This window comes from Lissotriton helveticus, chromosome 4_1 (genome assembly GCF_964261635.1).
Source record: "Lissotriton helveticus chromosome 4_1, aLisHel1.1, whole genome shotgun sequence".
NCBI classification, from domain to species: Eukaryota; Metazoa; Chordata; class Amphibia; order Caudata; family Salamandridae; genus Lissotriton; species Lissotriton helveticus.
In genome coordinates, this window is record NC_136063.1 from 1,786,551,628 (window position 1) to 1,786,578,379 (window position 26,752).

Consider the following 26,752-nt stretch of genomic DNA (forward strand, 5'->3'; position numbering starts at 1 on the left):
TCAACATAATTGATTTTGCCTTTTTTTTTACTCTGCGGCCCGCCCCTTCTCTGACTTAAAATCTGCTTTTAATGTTGGCTGGGCTCAGGACATTTCCAGTTGGAGAGAGGTCTCACGAGGTGAAGGGAGGAGGGGTCTTGCCTGCAGCTCTCCCTCATGTGCGATGCAGTTAATAGTGGCAATATGCACGGAGAGGGTGTAAGAGCAGAAATGGCCAATCACTGCATGGCTTCATGATAAAGCCATACGGTGATGGGCCATGCTCCCCCTTGCGCTACGTAGTGCACCAGAGCCAATACAGACGCTGCACTATGAGAGCAGCACCTGGATTGGCTTGGGCAGGTCCATTCAGCACTCATTAGGAAGCTGAAGGGCTACAGCTAAGCTGTGATTCCCCTCGGCTCCCTAAATGCGCTGTTGGAGAGAGTTCTCTAGAGAGCCTGTCAGGTTGGCCACAGAAAAGCAGCCAGCCAACCCGACATGCGCAGAGTGTGGACTTAAGTAGAGACCGAGGCACGCCTAAAAAAAGCTGATGCCACAGTCATTTTGTATTCAAATTTGTTAATCATATACTTATGTTTAATACGGGGGATTAGGGGGATAAATATGGCACGGGAATGCCCCCATACCCTAATAAAGTAACCGCCCCTGATTGGACATCCCTCCATTGAGAGCAACTCATGGTTGTACCAGGAAGTGGGGAAGTGTTTGACAACATTCTTCCAGGACCTTTGAATTTATTTACAATGTAACAGTGCTCTTCAGTTTCCCGGATGCATATGTAAGTAACTAATCTGGTACAATATTTTTAAAGCCATTCTGGTACTTGCAGTCCTGTATATTTATTTGTATGATTTTGAGTTCTGAACAACAAGTCTCACAGTATAGTGAGCTTTGACTAGAAGAGCTAACATTGCAGCGAGAAGGGGCAGGCAGTTCTGAAGATGGTCATGGGTGATGTGATTTGCTGGTAAATGTGTGAGCTTTCAGGAGATTAAAGTAGTCAAAGGTAGACATGTCTTGTCAAACTGTTGATACTATTGTCAGCAGGTTTAACATAGTATGGTGATTTCTCATGATGTTCAGTCTCATGCCTCATGGGATTTTGACTCTTGCATAGGTATGATATAACAGATGCCAGTATTCTCCATAGTGAATGCTTCTTAGGATTCAGAATAGACGGGTATATGTAAGTAGTGATCTTGCATTTAAGCTAGTAAACATGTTGTTTATTTGGATGTCTGGGAAGAAATGATATGTTATAACACATTTAAAGAGGGACAGTTTGAACTTCATGAAAATTAATTTGTAGGTGCTTAAGAGAAGGATGGTAAAAGCAATTAATCGAAAGGCGTGTATATATATACAGAAACGAAACATGTTGGTGTAAATGCCGCCTCTGCGTGCAATAAATCAAGAAGGCAAGTTCGTGTGCGACTCATTTATCCCCTGATGGGGATGGTTGGTTGGAATACATATCGGCCTGGTTCTGACGAGGAGAAACGCACAGCAATGCTTGAGCGCCAGGCATCCCCGCGAGAACCATACTGTAGAAACCGGCAACGGACCCAAAGGCGAATGCGGTGCTCCTGGAGACTGGACTCCGGTATTTGGCCCTCTGTCAGCTCTCAAAGTTGGCTGACAAGGAGGGAACTCGCAGCACAATAAAGCAGAAGAAAAATAATGCCCACTGGAGTTTTTTTTTAAAAATTGAACATTCGCTGGTGAAACTACAGGTCCCATAAGGCAACTTTGAAAGGAAGAGATTCCAAACTGGGCGGAACCTCCGGAGGGAGGCTTGAAAAACATTACAAACTCACCTGTGGCAAACCGGGCGTTTTGAATTGAAGAGGCATACCTTGGAAGAAGTTTCATGTAGAAACGAAACATGTTGGTGTAAATGCCGCCTCTGCGTGCAATAAATCAAGAAGGCAAGTTCGTGTGCGACTCATTTATCCCCTGATGGGGATGGTTGGTTGGAATACATATCGGCCTCGTTCTGCCGAGGAGAAACACACAGCCATGCTTGAGCGCCAGGCATCCCCGCGAGAACCATACTGTTGAAACCGGCAACGGACCCAAAGGGGAATGCGGTGCTCCCGGAGACTGGACTCCGGTATTTGGCCCTCTGTCAGCTCTCAAAGTTGGCTGACAAGGAGGGAACTCGCAGCACAATAAAGCAGAAGAAAAATAATGCCCACTGGAGTTTTTTTTTTTAAACTGAACATTCGCTGGTGAAACTACAGGTCCCATAAGGCAACTTTGAAAGGAAGAGATTCCAAACTGGGCAGAACCTCCGGAGGGAGGCTTGAAAAACATTACAAACTCACCTGTGGCAAAGCGGGCGTTTTGAATTGAAGAGGCATACCTTGGAAGAAGTTTCATGTAGAAACGAAACATGTTGGTGTAAATGCCGCCTCTGCGTGCAATAAATCAAGAAGGCAAGTTCGTGTGCGACTCATTTATCCCCTGATGGGGATGGTTGGTTGGAATACATATCGGCCTGGTTCTGCCGAGGAGAAACGCACAGCCATGCTTGAGCGCCAGGCATCCCCGCGAGAACCATACTGTTGAAACCGGCCACGGACCCAAAGGGGAATGCGGTGCTCCCGGAGACTGGACTCCGGTATTTGGCCCTCTGTCAGCTCTCAAAGTTGGCTGACAAGGAGGGAACTCGCAGCACAATAAAGCAGAAGAAAAATAATGCCCACTGGATGGTTTTTTTAAAAATTGAACATTCGCTGGTGAAACTACAGGTCCCATAAGGCAACTTTGAAAGGAAGAGATTCCAAACTGGGCGGAACCTCCGGAGGGAGGCTTGAAAAACATTACAAACTCACCTGTGGCAAAGCGGGCGTTTTGAATTGAAGAGGCATACCTTGGAAGAAGTTTCATGTAGAAACGAAACATGTTGGTGTAAATGCCGCCTCTGCGTGCAATAAATCATGAAGGCAAGTTCGTGTGCGACTCATTTATCCCCTGATGGGGATGGTTGGTTGGAATACATATCGGCCTGGTTCTGCCGAGGAGAAACGCACAGCCATGCTTGAGCGCCAGGCATCCCCGCGAGAACCATACTGTTGAAACCGGCAACGGACCCAAAGGGGAATGCGGTGCTCCTGGAGACTGGACTCCGGTATTTGGCCCTCTGTCAGCTCTCAAAGTTGGCTGACAAGGAGGGAACTCGCAGCACAATAAAGCAGAAGAAAAATAATGCCCACTGAAGGGTTTTTTAAAAAATTGAACATTCGCTGGTGAAACTACAGGTCCCATAAGGCAACTTTGAAAGGAAGAGATTCCAAACTGGGCAGAACCTCCGGAGGGAGGCTTGAAAAACATTACAAACTCACCTGTGGCAAACCGGGCGTTTTGAATTGAAGAGGCATACCTTGGAAGAAGTTTCATGTAGAAACGAAACATGTTGGTGTAAATGCCGCCTCTGCGTGCAATAAATCAAGAAGGCAAGTTCGTGTGCGACTCATTTATCCCCTGATGGGGATGGTTGGTTGGAATACATATCGGCCTCGTTCTGCCGAGGAGAAACGCACAGCCATGCTTGAGCGCCAGGCATCCCCGCGAGAACCATACTGTTGAAACCGGCAACGGACCCAAAGGGGAATGCGGTGCTCCCGGAGACTGGACTCCGGTATTTGGCCCTCTGTCAGCTCTCAAAGTTGGCTGACAAGGAGGGAACTCGCAGCACAATAAAGCAGAAGAAAAATAATGCCCACTGAAGGGTTTTTTAAAAAAATTTAACATTCGCTGGTGAAACTACAGGTCCCATAAGGCAACTTTGAAAGGAAGAGATTCCAAACTGGGCGGAACCTCCGGAGGGAGGCTTGAAAAACATTACAAACTCACCTGTGGCAAACCGGGCGTTTTGAATTGAAGAGGCATACTTTGGAAGAAGTTTCATGTAGAAACGAAACATATTGGTGTAAATGCCGCCTCTGCGTGCAATAAATCAAGAAGGCAAGTTCGTGTGCGACTCATTTATCCCCTGATGGGGATGGTTGGTTGGAATACATATCGGCCTGGTTCTGCCGAGGAGAAACGCACAGCCATGCTTGAGCGCCAGGCATCCCCGCGAGAACCATACTGTTGAAACCGGCAACGGACCCAAAGGGGAATGCGGTGCTCCCGGAGACTGGACTCCGGTATTATATATATATATATATCTATCCTACTGGCGGTTGCCAGTAGGTAGTTATAGTTAGAACCTAGTTTCCATAGGAAAAGCATTTTTTGATTTGCTAATAACTTTGGCGTCGTTTGGGGAATCTTCCTGAAATTTCCCCAAAAAAAGTCTATCCAGGTCAGCTCCTATCATGAAAGTTTGGGGGTGATTCGTCAAGCGGGGGCTGAGAAAAAAGGGGCGGTCCCAAAACGTGTTTTCTCCATGTTAATTTCCATAGGAAATTTTGCGACGAGCTACAGTACGAACTGCTGAATGGAATTACCCCAAATTTGGCAAAAAGGTAGAGCTTGGTTCAGAAAGTGACCTTTTTTTAAAAGGTGGAAATCCATTCAGTAGTTTTTGAGAAATTCAAAAAATAAGAGTCAAAAAATCAATTTCCCATTGGAAACGGTGTGCATGGCTAGAGCCGAAACTACTGAATGCAATTAGTCCAAATTTGGCAGAAAGGTAGTGCTTGGAACAGAGAGCGACCTTTTTTTTTAAATGGTGTAAATCCGTTCAGTAGTTGCTGAGAAGTTAGAAAAATAAACGTTTTGATATCTGGGCGGAGCCTAAGTCCTGTGCGCGAGCCTCACTGTGATTGGCTGCTAGTACTCTAAACCAGGAATTGTTGGCAGCCATCTTGTGGCTAGGTAGAAGCGAGTCACCCGAAAAGAGAGAAACAAAGGTATAAAAAAAGAGAAGGGGGCAGGGTAGAAATACCCAGACCCCCTAGGCCTGCCCAGGGGGTCCTAGAAGGACCCCCAGGGCCCAAAAAAGTATTTTTTTAAATAAAAAAGGCGCATTTCACGGTGAGATCGCGCATTTTATTTTAATGAGGTTCATGGGTGGCCTAGGTTCCGTGGGCATCTTTAGAAAAATAATAGCGGGGGCTTGCAGGAGCCCGCTGGGGTCCACGCAGCCCCAGGGCTTCACTCATGTTGGGAAGGGGGTTGCTCGGCTCTCCCTCCTGGAGGCCTGTATGTGCTTACAACTTTGGCGTCATTTGACGAATCGTTATGAAATTATCCAAAAAGTTTCTCTTTTTTTGATTATCTCCTATATTGAAAGTTTGGGGGTGAATGGTGTAGGAGGGGCTGAGAAAAAACGGGGTTCCAAAACATGTTTTCTCCATGCAATTTCGATATGAAACTTTACAGAAGACAACAGGTGAAACTGCTGAACGGAATTACGGCAAATTTGGCAGGGAGAAAAGTGATGGTCCAGAAAGCACACTTTTGTTTAAATGGTGTGAAATATAACATTTTACGACATCAATATTTGAGAATTCTGACATGTGAGTGGCTGAGGGGTTACGAGCAATAGCTTGCGGCTCATTGGCTGTGAACTGTTGAAACCAGGAAGTGTTGGCAGCCATTTTGTGATTTACTCCGTCAGCTCGCATCTCTCCGTGTAGAAGCCATCCGGTCCGCAGTTCTACCTGTGCGAGGCAACACTGGCATCTGTGTCTCTGTGAGATATCGTGATAATCAACGAGAAAAGGACACTTGTATCTACAGAAACCATTGGTTCTCTTTGACAACCCTCATAGACGCTGTAGATTGTAACGATGCGGTATATTTGTTTTTCCGCCCCTCATCCAGCGTTATGGCATAGTCATTGGGTGGTCAAAGGTAAAGTATGCCTGCCTCACCCGAGGCACCTCTGGAAAGTGTAGAAGTGTCCAGAGAGCAAAAAAGGAGAAAAAGGTCCAATGGCCAAACTACGAGGGAGATTAGTAAAAAACAGTATATTCACCACGAACAAATTTATTAGAAAAGGTGAATACTGTTGACTAAAATAAATGAGTATATTCGATAATCGTGTAACTGGATTATCATATATGGTATTTTTTTTAAAAGTCGACATGTTTCAGCTCCTAATGGCCCAGCCGGGTCTGTAGAGCTTTCGTCAGGACACATACAAAAAAAGGGGGAGTAAATTACTTACACAACCTGTGCAGTATTCAAGTGCTTACTGGCAATCACGGATTCATTATCCTTGTTGCCTGGAGAATTCCTCCTCTTCAGGGTGCTTAGAGTCGCTAGTCGTGGTCTAAGCCACGTGTAAATTCAAACGGTGTCTGTGCTGGCTCTGCCCCTGGAAGCCTCCAGGGGCAGAGCCAGCACAGACACCGTTTGAATTTAAACGGTGTCTGTGCTGGCTCTGCCCCTGGAAGCCTCCAGGGGCAGAGCCAGCACAGACACCGTTTGAATTTACACGTGGCTTAGACCACGACTAGCGACTCTAAGCACCCTGAAGAGGAGGAATTCTCCAGGCAACAAGGATAATGAATCCGCGATTGCCAGTAAGCACTTGAATACTGCACAAGTTGTGTAAGTAATTTACTCCCCCTTTTTTTGTATGTGTCCTGACGAAAGCTCTACAGACCCGGCTGGGCCATTAGGAGCTGAAACATGTCGACTTTTTAAAAAAATACCATATATGATAATCCAGTTACACGATTATCGAATATACTCATTTATTTTAGTCAACAGTATTCACCTTTTCTAATAAATTTGTTCGTGGTGAATATACTGTTTTTTACTAATCTCCCTCGTAGTTTGGCCATTGGACCTTTTTCTCCTTTTTTGCTCTCTGGACACTTCTACACTTTCCAGAGGTCCTTGGGGAACTGAACGGGACAAGAATTCCTCATCCCTCTCCTTTGATGAATCTCTGTGAGATATGCATTTCACGCTGCCTCTCCTCATATCACCAGGTCGTGGCTATGGCTTTAGAAGCCCATCCGTCGGCTCACACCTCTCTACCTTTGCGAGCTAGTACGCTGCTGTGGGGCCGCAGCTGGTACTCTGCGAGACTAGGTCCGAAGTGTTGATAAGTCACACTATATGAGCATTGAAAAGCCATTTTGTGATTGAGCCCGTCAGCTCGCATCTGTCCGAGGCAACTCTGAAAACAAACCGGAGCTCTGTCTGTGCGAGATACCCCTTTCATGCTGCCTCTCCCCATATCAGCAGGTAATGCACCCTCTCCTACATCAGCAGCATACCCCAACAACCTTATTGGGCCTGCAAGTCTTCCTGTGTAACCACTGGTGGGCTCGCAGCTGTTCCGGTGCGACTTCTCGGGGCTGCAGTTGTATCTGTGAACCCAAGACTGGAAATATACCGCAGGTGTCTGTCTGTGAGATAGCCCCTTCACGCTCCCTCTGCCCAACATGACCACTTTGCAGCAATGCCTTTAGAAGCCAGTTCGTCGGCTCGCAGCTCTTTACCTTTGCAAGCTAGTATGTTGCTGTGCCTCTACCTCTGTGAGCTAGTACGCTGCTGTTCCTTTGGGAGCGGACAGCCTGTAGTTCCCCCTCTGCGAGTCAAGTTCAGGGGCCACAGCTGTCCCTCTGTGAGTTAACTGTTGATAAGTCACACTATATGAGCATTGAAACGCCATTTTGTGATTCAGTCCGTCAGCTCGCATCTGTCCAAGGCAACTTTGAAAACATACCGGAGCTCTGTCTGTGAGAGATACCCTCTTTCACGCTGCTTCTCCCCACATCAGCAGGTAACACACCCTCTTCCCACATCACCAGTATACCCTCAACAACCTTCTTGGGCCCGCAAGTCTCCCTCTGGGAACCACTGGTGGGCTCGCAGCTCTTCCAGTGCGACTTCTCGGGCCTGCACTTTTACGAGCCAGCCCGCAGGCTTGCAGGTCTCTGAAAAGAGATGCAATGGAGGCAATGATGATGCAGGTCAGACACCCAACACTACTCCGACATCCCCAAGCAGCAGCTCCTGGTCCGCCATCCCCACTCACCCCCCACAAACAAAAGAGACAGGAACGTTTTTAAATGCGGAGCCTAACAAAACGGCTGGTGTTGCAGTTATAATAAAAAAGATGCAAAACAAAAACACAACAAATAAAACTATGTACAGCCATGGCGTGCCATCCCTCGACAATTTGTGAATCATAGCCTGCAAGACAAAAAGAAGATGGTGCGTTATGCGTCCAGCAAAGGAGAGAGAAAGAGAGGAAGAGTGAGATGCAAGGAAGATAGAAAGAGAGAAACAGTGAGAGAGAGAGAGAGGAAGAGAGAGAGAAAGAGAGAGAGGAAGACAGAAAGAAGAAGACAGAGAAAGAGAGGGAGAAAGAGAGATAAAAGGGAGAGAGAAAGAGAGATAAAAGGGAGAGAGAAAGAGAGATAAAAAGGGAGAGAGAAAGAGAGAAACAGTGTGAGAGAGAAGAGAGAAAAAGAGAGAGGGAGAGAGAGAAAAAGGGTAAGACAGAGAGAGAGAGAAAGAGTGAGAGAGAGGAAGAGAAAGAGTGAAACAGTGTGAGAGAGAGGAAGAGAAAGAGTGAAACAGTGTGAGAGAGAGGAAGAAAGGGTGAGAGAGGAAGAGTGAGAGGGAGAGAGAGTGAGAGTGAGAAGAAGAGAGAAAGAGTGAGCGAGGAAGAGAGAAAGAGTAAGAAAAGAAAGAGTGAGATACAAGGAAGAGAGAAAGAAACAGTGTGAGAGAGAGGAAAAGAGAGGCAAACTGCGTGAGGGAGAGGAAGAGAGAGACAGAGAAAAAGAGTAAGAGAGAGATACAAGAATAAGAGAAAGAGAGATACAGTGTGAGAGAGGAGAGAGAGAGAAAGAGAGGAAGAGAGAGAGAAAGAGTGAGAGAGAATAAGAGAGAAAGAGTGAAACAGTGTGATAGAGGAAGAGAGAGAAAGAGAGGGAGAAAGAGTGAGGGAGAGGAAGAGAGAGAAAAAGTGAGAGAGAGGAAGAGAGAAAGAGTAAGAGAGAAAGAAAGAGTGAGATACAGGGAAGAGAGAAAGAAACAGTGTGAGGGAGAGGAAAAGAGAGACAAACCGTGTGAGAGAGAGGAAGAGAGAGGGGAAGTGAGAGAAAGAAAGAATGAGAGAGAGGAAGAGACAGAGAAAGAAAGAAAGTGTGAGAGAGAGAGAAAGGAAGAGATGGAGAGGGAGTGTTGACACTGGAGAAAATCTTCTTAGCTCACCTTTCTGCCACTGATGTGTGTCCAACCACGTGCCGGGACATACTGCACCCTCAAGTTTAGTTGTCTGAAAGATAGCATAGAATTAGTAATTGCAGACTATAGACAACTGCACACGAGTAATTCTCTGTTTCTGCTCTGTGCACCCAGGCTGCTGCATCCCATCCACTTCCAGTGCCCATAGTTGTCTAACAGCCGCTGCGCACCCAGGGCCATATTATCAAGAACGGCGATAACATTATCACCGCTTTAGCGGTAGGAAACTGCTGCAAAAGCGGCAATAAGGGGCTTGATAATATGCCCTTGTGAATTCCCATAGAAGCCCAGGATTGACGTGATTTACACCAGAACCTGGGCTTCTATGGGAATTCTCAAGGGCATATTATCAAGCCACTTATCCCCGCTTTAGTAGCAGTTTCCTGCCGCTAAAGCGGTGATAATGTTATCGCCGTTCTTGATATTATGGTTCCCAGTCTGCTGTAGCCCATACACTTGCACTGCCCAGAGGTGTATAACAGTCGCTGCGCACCCAGGCTGCTGCACCCCATGCACTCCCACTATCCGGAGCTGACTGCCTGCCGCTGCGCATCCAGGCTACTGCACCCTATCCACTCGTGCTGGCCGGAGGTGAGTGCCTGCTGCTGCGCAAACAAGCCTCTCTGCTCACCTTCCGCCACAGGCTTGTGTTAAAGAGAGTTCACCACCTGCCAAAGCAACCTCCTCAACCGTTGCTTACACGCGGTCAACGGAGCGCACAATTCAAAGTGGGTGTTGATTTCCAGGATGCCAAGCATCATCGCACGTTCTACACATGTTCTGCTCTGGTGGTGTTGGGGGGGGGGACGTCAATTTGTGAATCAGAGCCTGTTAGATAAAAAGCAAGATAAGATTGTGCGTCATACGTCCATCAAAGGAGAGAGAAAGAGAGAGAGAGAGAAAGAGTGAGAGAGTGACACTGGAGAAAATATTTGCAGCTCACCTTTGTGTCACTGATGTGCGTCTCCAAACACGTGCAGGGACATAGTGCACCCTCAACCTCCAAAACAAGCAAAACAAAGGTTACAGGGACGTCATAGTTAGGATCAGATTTCACACATACAAAACAGGTGAAATTCAACAGTCCTAGTTAGCTGAGCTAGCTATAATTTATACCCCCACAATGCACTGCTTATGACCTCATGTATTACATCACTCATGACCTGCTTAGTGACATCACTGATTACATCACAGATGACCTCCCAAATGGCATCACTGATGGCATCATTCCGTGACTGTGTTTCTCAAATGTTTCTGAGACTTTAAGATGTATAATAAGCTATAGCTTAAGTTAAGTTACTATTCTTTTGTATCAGTAATTAGTCATACTGAGTAGCATGTGTGAGTGGCTCTATGGGTATGTGAGTAGATGTATGGGTGAGTGAGTGACTGTGTGAGTGGGTGTATTGAAGAGTGAGCGAGTGGGTGTATGAGTGGCTGTATGGATGAGTTAGTGGCTATGTGAGTGGCTGCATATGCATACATGTGTAAGTGGGTGTGTAGCTGTATGGGTGAATGAGTAGCTGTGTAGTTGTATGGGTGAGTGAGTAGGTGTGTGAATGGCTGTATGGGTGAGTAGCTGTTTAAGTGTGTTTGAGCGAGTGGGTGTGAGTGGTTGCATTGGAGAATGAATGTCTGTGGGAGAGACTGTAAGGGTGAGTGAGCTGGTGTGTGAGAGGTTGTATAGATATGTTAATGGATATGTAAGTGGTTCTGTGGGTGTGTGAGTGATTGTATGTGTGAGTGAGGGGCTGTGTCAGTGGTTGTATGGGTGAGGGTGAGTGGGTGTGTGAGTAGCTGTGTTAGTGAGTGAGTAGGAGTGTGATTGGCTGTATGGGTGAGTGTGTGGGTGTGTGAGTACCTGTATGGGTTAGTGAGTGGCTGTGGGAGTTTCTGTATGGGTGATTGAGTGGGTGCATGAGTAGCTATGAGCATAAGTGGGCGTGCAAGTTTCTATCTCTGTAAGATTGGGTGAGCGAGTAGCTGTATTGGTGAGTGAATGGGTGCGTTAGTGGGTATGTGAGTGGCTGTATGAGTGAGTGGCTGATATGGGTCAGTGAATGTGTATGTGGGGTGTTGTGTGGATTATGTAATCAGTGATGTCATCAGTGATGTCGGTGACCATGTAATGTGTGATGTTATATGTGAGGTCAAAAGCAGTGCATTGCGGAGGCGTAAGTTATAGTTAGCTCAGGTAACTATAACTGCTGAATTTCACCTGTTTTGTATGAATGAAATCTGAGCCTAACTATAATATCCCTGTAAGCTGTGGGTTTTTCCAGGGAATTTCTACGTTTTTTAAAATTCTATTTCCTAACTATAACGCCTCTGTAAACTTTGTTTTTTTTAAGTGAATTTCTAAGGTTTTTTAATTGTATTTCCTATGTGTAACATATAACCTTTGAGAGTAAGTGTGTGAGTGAGTGCATGAGTATCTTAGTGGGTCTGTGAGTGGGTGCATTAGTGCATGAGTATCTAAGTGAGTCTGAGAGTGGGTGTGTGAGTATCTCAGAGGGTCTGTGAGTAGGTGCATAAGTCTCTGATTGTGTCTGTGAGGGAGTGCATGAGTTTCTCAGTGAGTTTGTGAGTGGGTGCATGAATCTCTGAGTGGCTCTGTGAGCGAGTACACAAGTTTCTTTGTAGGGCTGTGAGTGGGTCCATGAATCTCTGAGTTGGTCTGTGAGTGCCTCCATAAGTGTACAAGTCAGTCTGTGAGTCTGAGTGGGTCTGTAAATGTGTGCATGAGTCTCTAAGGGAGTCTTTGAGTAGGTGTGTGAGTCTGAGTGGGTCTGTAAGCGTGTACATAAGTCTTTAAGTAGGTCTTTGAGTGAGCGCATGAGTGTACAAGTGGGTCTGTGGGTAAGTGCATGGGTCTTTGAGTGGGTCTGTGAGTGGGTGCATGAGTGTGAGTGGGTCTGTGAGTGGGCATGAGAGTGTCTGAGTAGGTTTGCGAGTGCCTCCATGTGTATGAATCAGTATGTCAGTGAGTGCATGAGTGTCTGTGTTGGTCTGTGAGTGAGAGCATGAGTCTCTGAGTGGATCTGAGTGTGTGCATGAGAGTCTGAGTGAGTGTCTTAGTGGGTCTGTGAGTGAGTGCATGAGTCTCTGATCTGGTGTGTTAGTCGGAGTGTGTCTGTGAGTGGGTACATGGGTGTCTGAGTGAGTCTGTATGTGGATGCATGAGTCTCTGAGTGGGTTTGTGAGTGGGTGTATGAGTCTCTCATTGTGTCTGCTAGTGGGTGTGCAATTCTCTGACTGCTCTGTTTTCCCCTCTTCTGCTCTGTTTTGCCTATTCTGCTCGTTTTTCTTCGATTTGTTATGCCTTTTCTGCTGTTTTTGTACTCTGTTTTGCCTTGTCTGCTGGTTTCTTGCCCTCTGTTTTTACCTTTCCTGCTCATTTTCTCCCCTCTGTTTTCCCACGTAAAAGCCCCGGGGACTACTATCTCCCCTGGATTTACTAATATTACAGAGGGGGGCCTTGAAGACCCCACTCCATTTAGCTTCAAGAGCCTCAGGGTTCACCACCTCGCCGGGGCTAACTTAAAAAATTATGCGGGGCCACTCTGACCCACTGGGCCCTGTGGACCAGCACCTCCCCGGGCCAAATACTGCCTGTAAAGTGGGAGGAGGGCGTCACAGCTTCCCGGGCTGATTTCAGCCCTGTGGACCCCATCACCCGGGGCCCGATCTTAATTTAAAGAGGGTCTTGGGGTCATCCCTCTTCTGTATGTTTGATACTCCTTATGATGGCTTACTGCATGAGGCAATGATTAACCAATTTCTCACATTGGTTTAATTGCCCAGTGAGTAACATTGTTTCCCTGACAATGAATGCTGTTCAGTGCTTTGGCTGATGCATAGTCCTTTAGTTTTCCATTTTTCCTTCCTTCATAGATGCCCATTCAATTCTTTACTACTCCATTTTGTTGGTTTTTGTTTCTTTTAAGTGTGTCCTGCAACTCCCCTGACTGCCCAATATGGGCACTTGCGTGTCTCTTATTCAATCTGTAGTGTGCTGCATCTGGTGCAGTCGCTATTTCTAAATAGGCATCTATGTTGGAATTGCATCGTTCATAGTGTATTATTGTTTTACCTCTCAAATGTAGCTGTTATGTTTAGAAGATATTTAGCAATCAGCACAAAAGTGATTCACTATACACTTAAAGCATTAATAGATGTCTGCCCAATGCCGTGTTTGCTGAGCGGACATCTTGGAATGGTATAGGCATAGTGCATCATTGTTTATAATGCTCCATGATGGCCAACAAGTTGCTTCTACATGTGGCAACTATGTTGTAGCTTTAACTTGATGATAAACTCTGTGAAATACCATTGCAAGGCAGCCACCAGCTGTTATATTTAATTTTACTTTATATTGCAACTATATGCAGGCCAGTGTGTCTGCCTGTGTAATTGTGGATGAGTAAGCGGTTGAAGGCTAGAACGTGTCAGTGGGCGGATATATGAGCACAGGGATAAGCATGCATGATTGCCTATTGAGTTCCTAAACTCACCATAGACTGAAGAGGCACTTCCAGTTCCAGTTATAAGCCAGTTCAACTGGCCAATGATTGTGCAGTTCTGTACATTTAATAATGCACCTTAAAAATAGACCAGTCTCTTGCACTTTCTGAAATTGATACCTTACTAGCTACAAAACATTACATGGAATAGCCGTTTCATTCTGAGATTCTCTGTATTGGGCTTCCCTTCAATCACTTACTTATGAAAGTATTCTCATCGTGTCTTATTTTTATCTGTAGTCCATAATTCCTTCATGTGCGGTCCTCTGAGAATTGTGAGAAAATAGTAAATGAGTTTCAGACTTTAATGAAGGGATTCTTTGTCTAAGAATTTAAGCGTTGAGAAAATGAGTCTTAATTATAGTATTAAAATAGGTTTGTTTTTTCATTGTCTCCTGAGAAATGATCACTAACAAGAGCAGCATTGATCTCATGTAAACAAGTAAACAATTTCCGTGTACATGTTGATTAATGCATTGACAATTACTTCATTTAGGAATGGTCATGGGCAATGTTCCCTCTAATTTCTTTCCTCTGTGTGCGGCATTGGAGGGTCTCTGTGCGCTACAACCATGGCTATGTGCGCCAGGAACCAGACTGCGCACACGTACAGCGACAAATGTCACTCCAAACGTTTACTTAAAAAAGTGAAAAGATGGTAAATTTTCACATACAGCTCCACGTTAAGGGTCTTAAGGCCAGTTTGCAAATTGGATAAACACACCATTACATGAATTGGTTATGCAGTCAAGTACATTTCAGGTTTAGAAGAGCACAAGACTCCAACTGGTAGATTGGGGAGGAGCGGGTAGATTGGGTGAATTTGAGTGTAATAGATTGGGGTGGGGTGGGGTAGAGTATTGTGGGGTAAGTGGTGTGGAGGGGAGTGAGGTGTCATGGCATGTTGTGGAGTGCCTTGGAGTGGAGTAGCATGTTGTACAGTGGAGTGGCATTGAATGGAGTGGCGTGTCAGAGTGGAAGGGCATAGAGCGAAGTGGAGTGGTATAAAGTGGAGTATGCATGGTGTGGTAGCGAACTACCATTACAGACAACACATTTTCAATTTAAATGAGCATTACATTTATACCAAAATAGGGTAAAACTCAAAAAATAATGTGTGCATAAGTCATCACCTAGTGTTTTGATGTGATTTTATCATAATCAAATATTTGTTTCCAGCACACTTTAGAATAACAAAATAAATTGTTTCATTTGTACTGATAATGATCTATTTTGAAAAATCAGCACAGTTCAGTTTTTTTATGCGCTAGGAAAAAAAATCCTACACCCTCTCCTCTTACATGGATGCTCAGCAGGATTGTCGCAGCCATTCACTCACTATGAAGTTAGCGAAAAAAAGTAAAAACCAAGTCCCCTCTGAAGAGAGAGCTTGACTTTCAACCTCTGCCTTTGAATGCACAGCAAATGTGACAACGTAAGACCAAGATGTAAAGGCCTGTTTACAGAAAGTGAGTTTGCGGAATAATACAGTAATCTAAATTTGGGCAACAGGAGGGACGAACTCAAGCAGAACAGCCTAAAGCAAATAAAGCCAGCTAATAGAAAGCATGAAAATGTGAGTTACAAACCCCTAAGCCAATGGTAAGCAATGGGCACAATGCATTTCTAGGTCAGCTTTCTAAAATGAAAGCTGGCAGGAAAACGACACATTGCTGCAGGTAGGCAGGGACGAAGTTCAGTGACAGACCAGGAGATGACAGAACGGGCAACCTTGCTACAAGTGGGTAGGGAAGTAGTGCAGTCACAGATCAGGAGGTGGCAGAAATGGAAAACCTTGGTGCAAGGGGGCGGGGAAGAAAAAAACTTGCTGGGGTAGAGAATAACAACAGCAGTGAAAGTGGCTGGGAAGGGTGCATGGTTAGCACTGAACACTCAGTTAGGCTACCTTAAAGCAAATCATGTTACACCTCAGGGTTTAGTTTATGGATTAAAGCATATTCAGAAGATGCAATCCTTTTATGCAAAACAGAATACCATCAGAGTGGGTGAGGAAAGAGCATATTTGTAAGAGACAAGCTTGAATTTCACCTCAAAACAGTTTGGGAAAATAAATAAATAAGTAAAACCAATGCTTCCCCCCCCCTCTTCAAAACACAGAGAACCAGTGCCTTTAGCACACTGTAGCTGAGAGAGACTCTAATGATACAGAGAGTTTTGGTGCATTGCTGACCCGCTTGTCTAGCCTTGGTGCTCTGTGAGGAATTGTTCTTTCACTTCCTCTGAATACAGCAGAGGGCTTCTACTTTTTACACAGTTTATTATTAATGCAGTTGTTGATTAAGACTATTAGTCTTGTGGCTTAAATGCTATGCAGGCCTGGAAGGTAGATTGTCAAGGGAAAGAAATTCCCAGAGCCCATCATAAAGCTGGGTTGCTGGAAGTACCATGTCTTTTCCCATGGTGGAATGAAAGCAAGAACGACTGAACTGGCCAGACCAGTAAATGGGCCACGTAGAACATTTCCACAAACCAGGACTGCAAATGATCCAGCCAATGAAAGTTACTGTGTTAAAAGAAAAAGAGTTATTTATTGTGATGCCCTAATTTATTAACCTTTTTGATGATGATGTATTTCACTCTGCTCTTTGTAATGACAATTTTGTTTATTTCAATAAAATGTTATTGAACTTAAAAAAAAAAAGAAAAAGAGTTGCAATAAGAAAAAACCTGGACCCCTGCCAAGTTTCTGAGGCGGCACGGACAGGTACATTTTCTTTTTCTTTTATTCTAAACACCACCACCACCCCCACCCCCCGCGACAGGTACATTTTTCCTTTTCTTTTATTCTAAACACCCCCCCCCCCCCCCCACCACCACCCCCACCCCACCCCTGCGAGTATTGCGAGCCACCCAAGGTACATGAACCAGAAGGAAGCACAAAGTCAACCAGGCACCATTGGCGCGAGTCTTTAATGGCCCCTGTGTGCACACAGGTGCATGCTTCTCGTAAATCTGGACATTTAGCGGTCTGGATGGTGCCAATAATTTGAGGACTCTGCACACACCAAGTAGAATCTGTATGGACATAACAGCCTTTCACTTGTGAGGCAGTGCTGGTTTTCAATGTCACACCCATCCTAGTGACACATGAAAACACGAACGGGTATCATCACTTCATCAGTAAAGAAAACAAAAAGCATCGGCTAACTAAGGCAGTCTGGGCGTTCAGTCTCATGTAAACATTCTATTTCTAGGGGACAGTTAAGTGCGTCGCACAGAACACACTATTCAAAGGCAGCAGACAGATTAAAAGCCAGTTGAGGCGGGAGGGACTTGTGCTGAGGTGCAAATGGCTCTGTGGGCTCAGTTCCTAGACTCAGCATGGACTGGTGTGCAGCCTGTGGTTTATTCATACCATACACAGACACTTCCGGTGCCTCAAGAGCCTAAGATTCTGGGAAAATCACTCAATCCAACAGTGTCTGAAACTCTGTGTAATTTAACTTGTGCCCATGTAAAGCTCTTCAATATGTTCGGGTCACGTTTACGCTGTAAAGAAGTGCTGTTACCTCCAGATGAAGCTTCTGTAAATTGTCTGTTAATCGGACCCTGGTGTCACATGTTGTACTTGTGATTTAATTCCCTCTCTGTGTGGTGCTCTGTAATACTGTCTTTACTATAACAATTTTGTCTTTCCTTTCCTGACGGGGCAGACGCTGCACTCGCTCGCCGCTGTTCTTGGTGCACCCAATGCCTCTGTGCACACTGACTCTCGTGGCATGGCCCTTAGCAAACCTCGCTGAGGCTGAATAGTGTTTTCTCGTCGCTTCTATACCCGGAATCCAGAGTCTGGCATTGCGGAGTCTCGCCCTGCCACAGAAACCAGTGCTGGCTTCTCTGAGCAGTGGGCTGAATGAGTTAACTTGATTTATGTGCAAGATATTATCGGCAACACCGCGCTGCAATGGAGAAGCATCAGCGGGAGACAGAAATTCGGAGCAGTTGAGGCCCTTTTAAAGCTAAGCGTGTAGTGCATTTGCCACTGGCGCTACTGTGCAGGTAAATGCTAGTATGCCTCACTAATCCAAAATAGGGGAAAAATACTGGTTCAAGTCGATTGCTCACTCAGAGCAATTTATTATGCATGTTTTCACCCCACTACTTAGTACATTCACCAGCCGCCGCAGACTTGCTGTATTCTTGTGTTAGTAAAGCGAGGCTGCGCGGGAGATGGTGCGCTTTTGTTTTAAAGTATTCATGTTAATCGCAGTTTGTAAAGGGGCTGCAATTATCATAAATACTTAAATTAAAGCAGACCATCTCCCCCGCAGCCTTGCTTTACTAATGAACAATGCATGCGATTTAGGTCAATCGAAAAGCACACGCGGCAGGTCTCACTACTGGGGAAAGAAACAAAAGACAGCAAGTGCCCTCATTGTAAAACTTACCTGCCGCTCCCGAGTGTTCACTTCAAGGTGGTCACTTTCGCCGTACTCCGCAATCAGGAAATCCCTGTTTTTCGCGCCGCTCGCCTTTTAAAAGGGGCGGCGCGAATACTCTCGTTGGATGTGCTATGTGTGCGCGCTCCACACATTGCACTGCGCGCACAGCGGTACAGATGTGCGCGGCCGCTCACGCGCGCGGCTTATTGGGAACAGTGGTCATGGGTGTGTAATTGGTTGCTGCAGCATTTATTTGTTCCTTGCTTAGGTTATTGTCTGCTCAGACTGCATCTACTACACCAGCATTGGCATTAGAGGCGAACTTCCACCCTAGAAAAATACATGTTTGAACAAGGGCGAGAGAGAGTCCAGCCTATATTTCTGGTTTAATGTTAATACGATTTGAAACAAATGATACACAGTCTGCGTACATGTAAATGGCAACCGTATAGTTCAGTTTCTTTAGGAATTACTTCTATGTTCTTATTGCACCTGATGACACATTTTCTCCCACGTACTCTTGAAACTGCTTCCTGTTATGCTGCCTACTGAATGGGGGATAAAAAACGTGTTTCTATAATATAAAACATGTATTGCTTGAACACACCCACACCAGAGGGTGGTAAACAGTTCAGCACAAATGAGTAGATGCAAGGATCTTCCTGTGGCGTTGTACGGCGTGGTGTGTTGGGATGCCGCGAATAAACATTCTTATGTGGTTCTGTTATGTGTTGCCTACACACATATACGTTTTGTACTTTTCGACCAGATAAAGAGGAGGAGAAGAGGGTGTAGGGCGATGTTACCTGAGGCTGAATATACTTCTGGATTATGACGGTTTACTTAAGGATACCCACAGTTTCTCTGGCTTTTGCCTTTGCTGGAATACCAAATCTATTTTGGTGAAGAAAAGAATAGTGACCTAAGGTAGGGCTTTAAGCGGGATGAAAAAAGCTAGAAGGTCTCTCACTGGGGCATGGCAATGTAATTATGGCGTGGCTTAAAACATATAAGCTAAAAATCTGTGCTTATCATAGTGTGCCATCTGACTGGTGATTTGCTGCTTCTGTCATTGCATCCAGATATATAATACAACAAGTAACATTACATCTACAACAAGCCAGGGGCATTGGCTTTGTCAGTGGTTGGTTTTTGCATAAGATAAATAAGCAACAACTATGGCTTCATTGTATAGAATACTTAACATGCCTTAATCCTGAAAAGATGAGTCCATGAAATAACTACAACAAGTCTCTTTGAAGGTACATCAAAGTCAGTGAAGGATGGTACTGCTGCAGAGTTAAGATTCTCTTTTTCATTGGGTGAGGGCAAAAATGGAGAGCCCAATAGGGACCCTTCTCAGCACCTGCTTTTTAAAACTGGTGATGCTGAGCACCGGCAGGACCTGGCCCACTTAAAACCCTGACCTAAGGACAGGTTCTGCAGAAGAATGTATACCTATATAACCCAAGACTAGTGAATCCTAGTTGTGGGCAAGTGTAGTGCAGCTCACGACTACTGCATTAGGGTCAGTTAGTTATTTCATTTAAAACTTGGTGCATCTTCTGAATATTTCAAGAGAGGCTCTGCTTTGTGACTCTTGTGTGAGCCATTGATATTAAACATCAAACTTAATAATCAAAATTCCTTTGTTTTATTCTGTTCTTTGATATATATTTAGTATCCAATCTGATGATGACATTCTCTCCCTGCTTCTATCTTACAATCGCTCTTGCAGTGGCTCATCACCTTCACCATTCAATATCCAAACCATTCCTTCCAACCCGTTTAGAGAATCCAGTGTTAACCTGAGAATTATGATAAAGGATAATTTATCACCTTTCGCCACATCACACCTAGAAGCAGTAGCAACTAATTTGCACATCAAATCAATGCTTCTTAACTGCAAATCAGCAGTTAAACACACAGAGGATATTTCTGACCTCATCCTTACACAAGAACTAGACCACCTGATCTTAACTGAAACCTAGCTTAATGACACCTCCTCTCCAATTTTGAACATCTTAGTCCCTCCCGTATGCGACTTCTTAAGACTTGATAGACTTGTTAAAGTTGGGGGCGGCATTGCATACATCTATCGCTCCATTCTCAACTTGAGACATGTACAAACACCTCCAACGTTCCCTCTGAACCCTAGGCATTGAAATCTGGAACAAGGGTAAAATAGTTTGTTTGCTCCACATGATCTACCATCCCCCAAGTGACAATCTTCTCTTCATCGAACAAATAATGGAGTACACAGCCACAAACTCTCACCAACACCCCAACCATATCTTCCTTGTGGATTTCAACTTGCACTGGAATGACACAACTGATCCCTCACAGTGCTCCGTCAAGGCTTTCCTATGCGATCCAAAATTCACTCAGGCCTGCTATGGACCTACCCACAACAAGGGCTCCACCCTTGATTTAATCATAGCTAAAGGCAACATCATACAACTTGATAACATATCACCTTGTGACTGGTCAGTTCACCATCTAATCTCTTTTCACATCTTGGAAATGGTACACGTCAGACAAAGTCGATCTCAAAAGACCAAACAGTGGTCTCAAAATCTGAAAGACATCAATGTAAATGATCTAACCTCGATTACTAATAATCTACTTCCTCCACCCCCTAACATAGCTAATCTGGATGTACTCACTGATCATTACATCCACTCCATGACAAATATATTCAACTCAATTGCATCGAAGCAACTCAGATAGATGGCGATCAAACAGTCTAAACCCTGGTTCAGTTGCTCCCTTAACGAGGAATGACGCAAATTAAGGCTTGCGGAGAGATCATGGAGAAATGCGCCTACCATAACAAACCTTAAACAGCTGAGGATGACTAGAAGCTCATATAACAAACATATCCATAGTGCGAGAACTGATCACTTTAGTGCACAGCTTGACGACACCAAAAACAGACCCAAAAAACTATTTTAAATCATCAATCAACACGCTAGCCACCAAGACTCTGCACACAATATCTCACTCCCTAGTTATGAGGATTTCTCTGCACACTTCATAGAAAAGACAAGAAAAATTGAACTAGAACTGTAACTGCTTCACCAAATGTGCAGTATCAGACCTAGCCCACGCCATCATCTTGGCTAACCTCAGCAAGTACCCCTACTGCCTGCTCTATAGATTATACTCCAAAAGACAATGCATCATGCAACACCTTTTTACTACCAGACATTTACGAGCTGCTCAAATCTATAACTTCATTGAAACCCTCTAATCATTTCAAAAATCCGCTACCTGCCAAGTTCTTCAAAGAGCTCAAATCTGTCATTCTTCCACAATAGTCCATGATTATCCATGAATCTCTCATGCAGGGTAGTATTCCTAATTGCCTCAAGATGGGACAAGTCACCCACATCCTAAAAAAGCCAAATGCAGACTTAGCGGATCCTAACTGCTTGAGAAATGTGTACAAGCACAGCTTCCTGTAGTGTTTTATTGATAAACCAACATGTTAGCATTTGTATTTATGAAAATATGTGGCACATCTACAGCCCTCTTGATGGATTGAAAGCCATAAAACAAAATAAGGGGGTTTGTGTTGTCATAGACATTTTGGTTAGTACTCTTGAAAGCTAAAATGAGTTCACATCTCCAATATATTCCTCATTCACAACTGGTGAGTTTCAGTGTTGTGTTTTTGTCTTTTAAAGTTTATTTCAATACCTAACTATATGTATCTTTTGTAGTGTCACAGAAGGCGGTTCTGAGGGTCACATGGAAAATGTTTTATTTCCTCCCTGTAGGAGTGGATGTGTTGCTCCTATGACTGATCCTGCTTGTCAACAAATGTCCCACTACCAACGTTCAGTATGGTCTGTCACTTTAGAGGTTAGCTATCACAGGTCGCAAAGTATTCAATAATATTATAGTACGCCCAGGAACCACAGTATGTCTTGCATAAGGATATATCTATTTACATTCTCTTCTACCTCCAATAGTCTCTTTCATGCATTCTCTTTTTTTCATAACTTTTTATTGAGCAGTATTCACCGGTTATAATTAATTAATTTAAAAAATACAATTGCTCTTCACCAAGGATATTGACATTTGTCACTTATCAACATCAGTGTCTAGAATTCTTTAATCCACTACTGATTAAAGTGACTTTGTGCAATAATACAAAACAATTAATAATTAAAATTAATAATAAAACATTTGGCCATATGACTAGTAAAATAAAAAATAAAAATTAAAGTGCCTTCGATTTTCTCTCCAATATCCAACCTCGCCATTAGGTAACATTTCAAAACATGCCTTATTAAAGTGTCATAGGCTCATAACAATAGAAATTAGTGCCTAAAAGATCATGTTCATATTAAAAAAAATTTTTTTTTTTTTTTTAAATTATTAACCTCCCCCTATTAATGCTAACTTCTTATAGAGGATAGGGATCTTAAAGAGGTATCATACCGAAACAATTCATCAATTATAACTTAAAGTGCACAGCATTCGTCATGGTCCACAACTCTCCAAATCGAATGAAATCTAGTTACGCTCTTTTAATGTGAGGCATACTAATATTCAAATGTTTTAATCATGCACATTTTATTGACCCAATGGTCTATTGTAGGAGATACTATTGACTTCTAGCCTTGCAGTACTAGAGACCATTTTCTCAATACTAAAGAATTTTTGGTCTGATAAACTTTCAGCATCAAAGGAGCTAAAGCAGCTAGCCATTGAGAATTGGAACCAGAGTATAACTGACTATGCTGCCATCCAATGCCAATAAAAAAGCAGCTGCATCTCTGCTCCCGCAAACTAGACATAGAATCCCTTGCTGCCAGGGACTTCCACGAAAGCCTGTGCCTTCCACAAATGCTACAAACAACTAAGCACCATCTTACGCAGGCCTTGGGGAGCCAGGCATTACACCAGATCTTAACTTCAAGACTACACCTGCTCCCATAGAAGAACTATACCCAACCTGGAAAGCGCTTAGAGATATTACTGTGTGCCGATTATGCAACTATAGAAGGGAGTCCCTGGCACATATACTCCTATGCTGCGCGGCACTGCAGCAAGCCCGCCGAATATATCTCAGCCTATACTTCTCTCAATGGGAACACGTACCGCAAAGGATGCCATTTGTCAGCTTTACCCCTTGGACACAGTGAAGAAGATGGCCAACTTCAGCAAATTCATCTACCAAGCATGTTCACTCTTGAAAGAAAAAATGGCATTTGGAGGGAAAGACTTACAGTTTGATTTGGTTTACCATAACAAAACCCCACTCCCCAAGGACTACTTTTCTCAGGGACTCAAAAAATGAACTATGGGGATATCTTATCTTTATTTGTTAATCAAAAAGTCATCACCGGGTACGCATACACCCTCTCGCTGCTAGGATTTTAAAGTTTGATTACGTTTTAATTCATGCCATATGCTTTTAACTTTATATTGTAATGATTTTAAGTAATCAAACAAACATATTTATTCATTCATTCTAGAGAGCGTGCTACAGCAATGGCTATACAAATATAACTGACCTGCCCTAGTTAATATTTTGGCCCCTCCTTGCATTCTCCAAAATATGGAGGTTATTCCTTTTACAGTCTGCCTTCCCACAGAAAGCAGGTCATGACATGTCCACTGTATTATGCATGTGTGGCTAGTTATACCTCTGTCAGTCTTTACTTCAGCTTTTCCTTTCCCAATGCGCTTCAGCCTTGAATGGCTCTTGTCCTGTTCGGCACCAGCACACTAGGGTAGCCAACCGTCCGTAAATTTCACGGACCGTCCATAATTTGGCTCTCACGTCCATTGTCCCTGATAGTCCCTTTTACGGACACCTTTTGTCTGTTATTTTGGGCATTGGGGACCATCACTGTTCCCCTGCCAGAAGCCTCTGCTCTCTGATGGGGCCACCTCGCACTCCTCTGAGCACAAGAGCAGCCCCACCCATTGTCATTCTGTCTGCGGCTGATTGCCACATACAGAATTACAATGGGCCAGTTTTGGCTCTTACTAGATGTGGTGGGCCCCCCTCCTGTCTCGGTCTAGGGCAGGAAATTCAGTCAGGGGAAAGAAATGAACAAAAACGCTCATTCTGCTAGGTGACAATCCAGTTCATGAAAAGGTGGCGAAACAAGTTTTAAAAAAAGGGTTATGAGTCTTTCCTTGTCTCATAATTTTAAAACAGATGCATTTTCAGTGTTATATTCAACAAAGCCATGGTTGCTGCTTTTTTTTATGCAACTAGCAACCATTGACAAAGCCAATAGTTCTGGCTTGTAGGTGTAATACTACTTTTTTTCTGTTATATATCTGGATGCAATGACAGAAGCTGCAAATTCCCAGTCGGGTGGCAAACTATGCTAAGCACAAATTTTCAGATTAGGTGTTTTAAGCCATGCCCTTAATTACATCGAACGGACCCTTTGGAGATACCCCCAGTTTTTTCATCCGACTTAAAGCCCTGGAAACACCATGTCACAGTGGCACTGTGCGTCATGCATGACTCATGACTTCCACGTTTTCGGATTGCCAATGTTCAGGGGCATAGTGAGCCCTCCCCTGCCCCACCCCTTGCTTTAGGAACTATAGCAGGGATGAAGTCCTTGATGGGCCTATTCTGTCTGCAACTCCGCAGACAAAGGCTCAGCTCATAATTAATGTGAAAAGGTGTGTAAGTGAAGGGATAGGTGGTTGGCTGGATGTATTAGTGAAAAGGTGAATGAATGAATGAAAGGATAATGAGAGAAAGAATGGATGGATGAGTGAGTGGAAGGATGGATGGATGAGAAAAAAGGTAAATAGATGGATGTATGGGTGGAAGTGTAGATGGACGGGTAAAAGGATGGATGGATGGATGGAGGAGTGGATGGATGAGTGAAAGGGTGGATGACAGGCAAGTGAATGGGTGGATGTTTGAGTGAACTGATGGACGTATGAGTGAACTGATGGACGGATTGATGAATTGATAAGTGAAAGGATGAATGGATGGATGGATAAGTGAAAAGGTAGATGTAAGGCTGGATGAGTGAGTGAAAGGGTTGATAGATGAGAGAAAGGATGGGTGAGTGAAGGAGTGAAAGGATGAGAGAAAGGTTGAGTGAGTGAGTGAAGGAGTGAAAGGGTGGATCGATGAGAGAAGGGATGGATGGATGAGTGAAAGGATGAATGAATGGTAGGGTCAATGGATGGATTCATGAATGGGTGAGTAGATGGATGGGTGGATGGAAGGATGGCTAAATGAAAGAGGGATGGAGAGAGAAAGGGGGGATAGATAGATCACTGAAAGAGTGGAAGGATGAGTGACTGGGTGGATGAATAAGTGACAGGATGGCTCAATGGGTGAAAGAGTAGATGGCTGGATGGAAGAATGGATGGATGAGAGGAAGAGTGGATGGAGAAGTGTATGGATGGATAAGGTGAAAGGATGAATGGAGGGGTGGATGAGTGAAAGGGTGAATGGAGGTATAGATGAGTGGTATAATGGATGGATGCAAGGATAGATGATGGATAGGTTTGAAAATGGTTGAATATTTATATGGATGGGCACACAGATGAAAGGACAGAATGAATGGTGAAAGAGTGATTACACCTTGTAACCCCCATTATCTTAAGTGCATTTCCTACAGATTGACTTTCACATTTATATGAGTCATTGTGTCATTATAATATGTGTGTGATGTAACGCACTCCGACACCCTGTTCTATATACTTGGGATGAGCAGCACTTTAAAAGAAATTAAATATACATGACGGAGGGTCTATGTGAAGAGGCGGGTCCCCATTGGAGGGTGGTAGCAAGGCTGGACTGGCCGGACAGGGCATCAGGCGTTAACCTGGGAGGCTGGAAAGGTGGGGGGTGAGGGGTGGTTTTGTTACCCCAAAAAGGCCTGCATATTTGCTCAAAGCTGCATGCATACTGAAAAACCATGAGGTGCACAATTGTCTCCACCTAATATAAACTTATTTTCAGTTGTACTTAAGTGGTTGTCTATTTACTTACTTACATACTATTGAGTGACCTCTTCTGATGTGTCTGTAAAACGTACCTTTTGTCCTTAATTTTGACCTCCTGTCATGAAATTTTGTCCTGAATTTTGACCCTTTGGCCCGAATTTTTACACTCACCGTCCTGAATTTGCACCCATGCCATTTGGTCACCCTATAGCACACATGGGTAAGCCTCGGATGGGTTTTATAACCTAAACTCTGTTAACTCAACAGCCTGTGATCCTGGATAAATCAGTTATTCTCCTCATGACTTAAAAAACAAGAAAAGAGAAAAAGTGAATATGACCTTGTGTAATGTTATCTGGTAGGCATGTAACGCTTTTTAATGGATTTGGGCGAACTTAAAGCTCTATAAAACTGCAAAAAACACATAAGAAGGAAATGGCTTCATAACAGTCAGTTCTTCAAACATGATCGTCTGCTCCTATGTTCATTATTGTTGCTGGTTTACGTCTGATAAACAATAACGTAGGCAATACAGTTTATTGAACAGGATTATTCCATTACTAGCCAGCAGATGCCGCTATAGGAGCACGGTTTGTTGTCCTTGCTGTGGCAGAAAATGTAGTCAGCGCTTATGTCTGCAGAAAGAGCGTATTTGACTGTTGTGCATCCCCGTTTCAAATATAGAAAGGGAGATTTATAATC

At 44.1% G+C, this 26,752-nt stretch overlaps 1 protein-coding gene across 2 annotated transcripts in view; it reads left to right on the top strand.

Moving 5' to 3' along the window:
- Positions 1-26,752, top strand: part of DIAPH2 (diaphanous related formin 2) — a 4,230,744-nt gene that overhangs the window by 660,655 nt on the left and 3,543,337 nt on the right. The window lies entirely within an intron of this gene.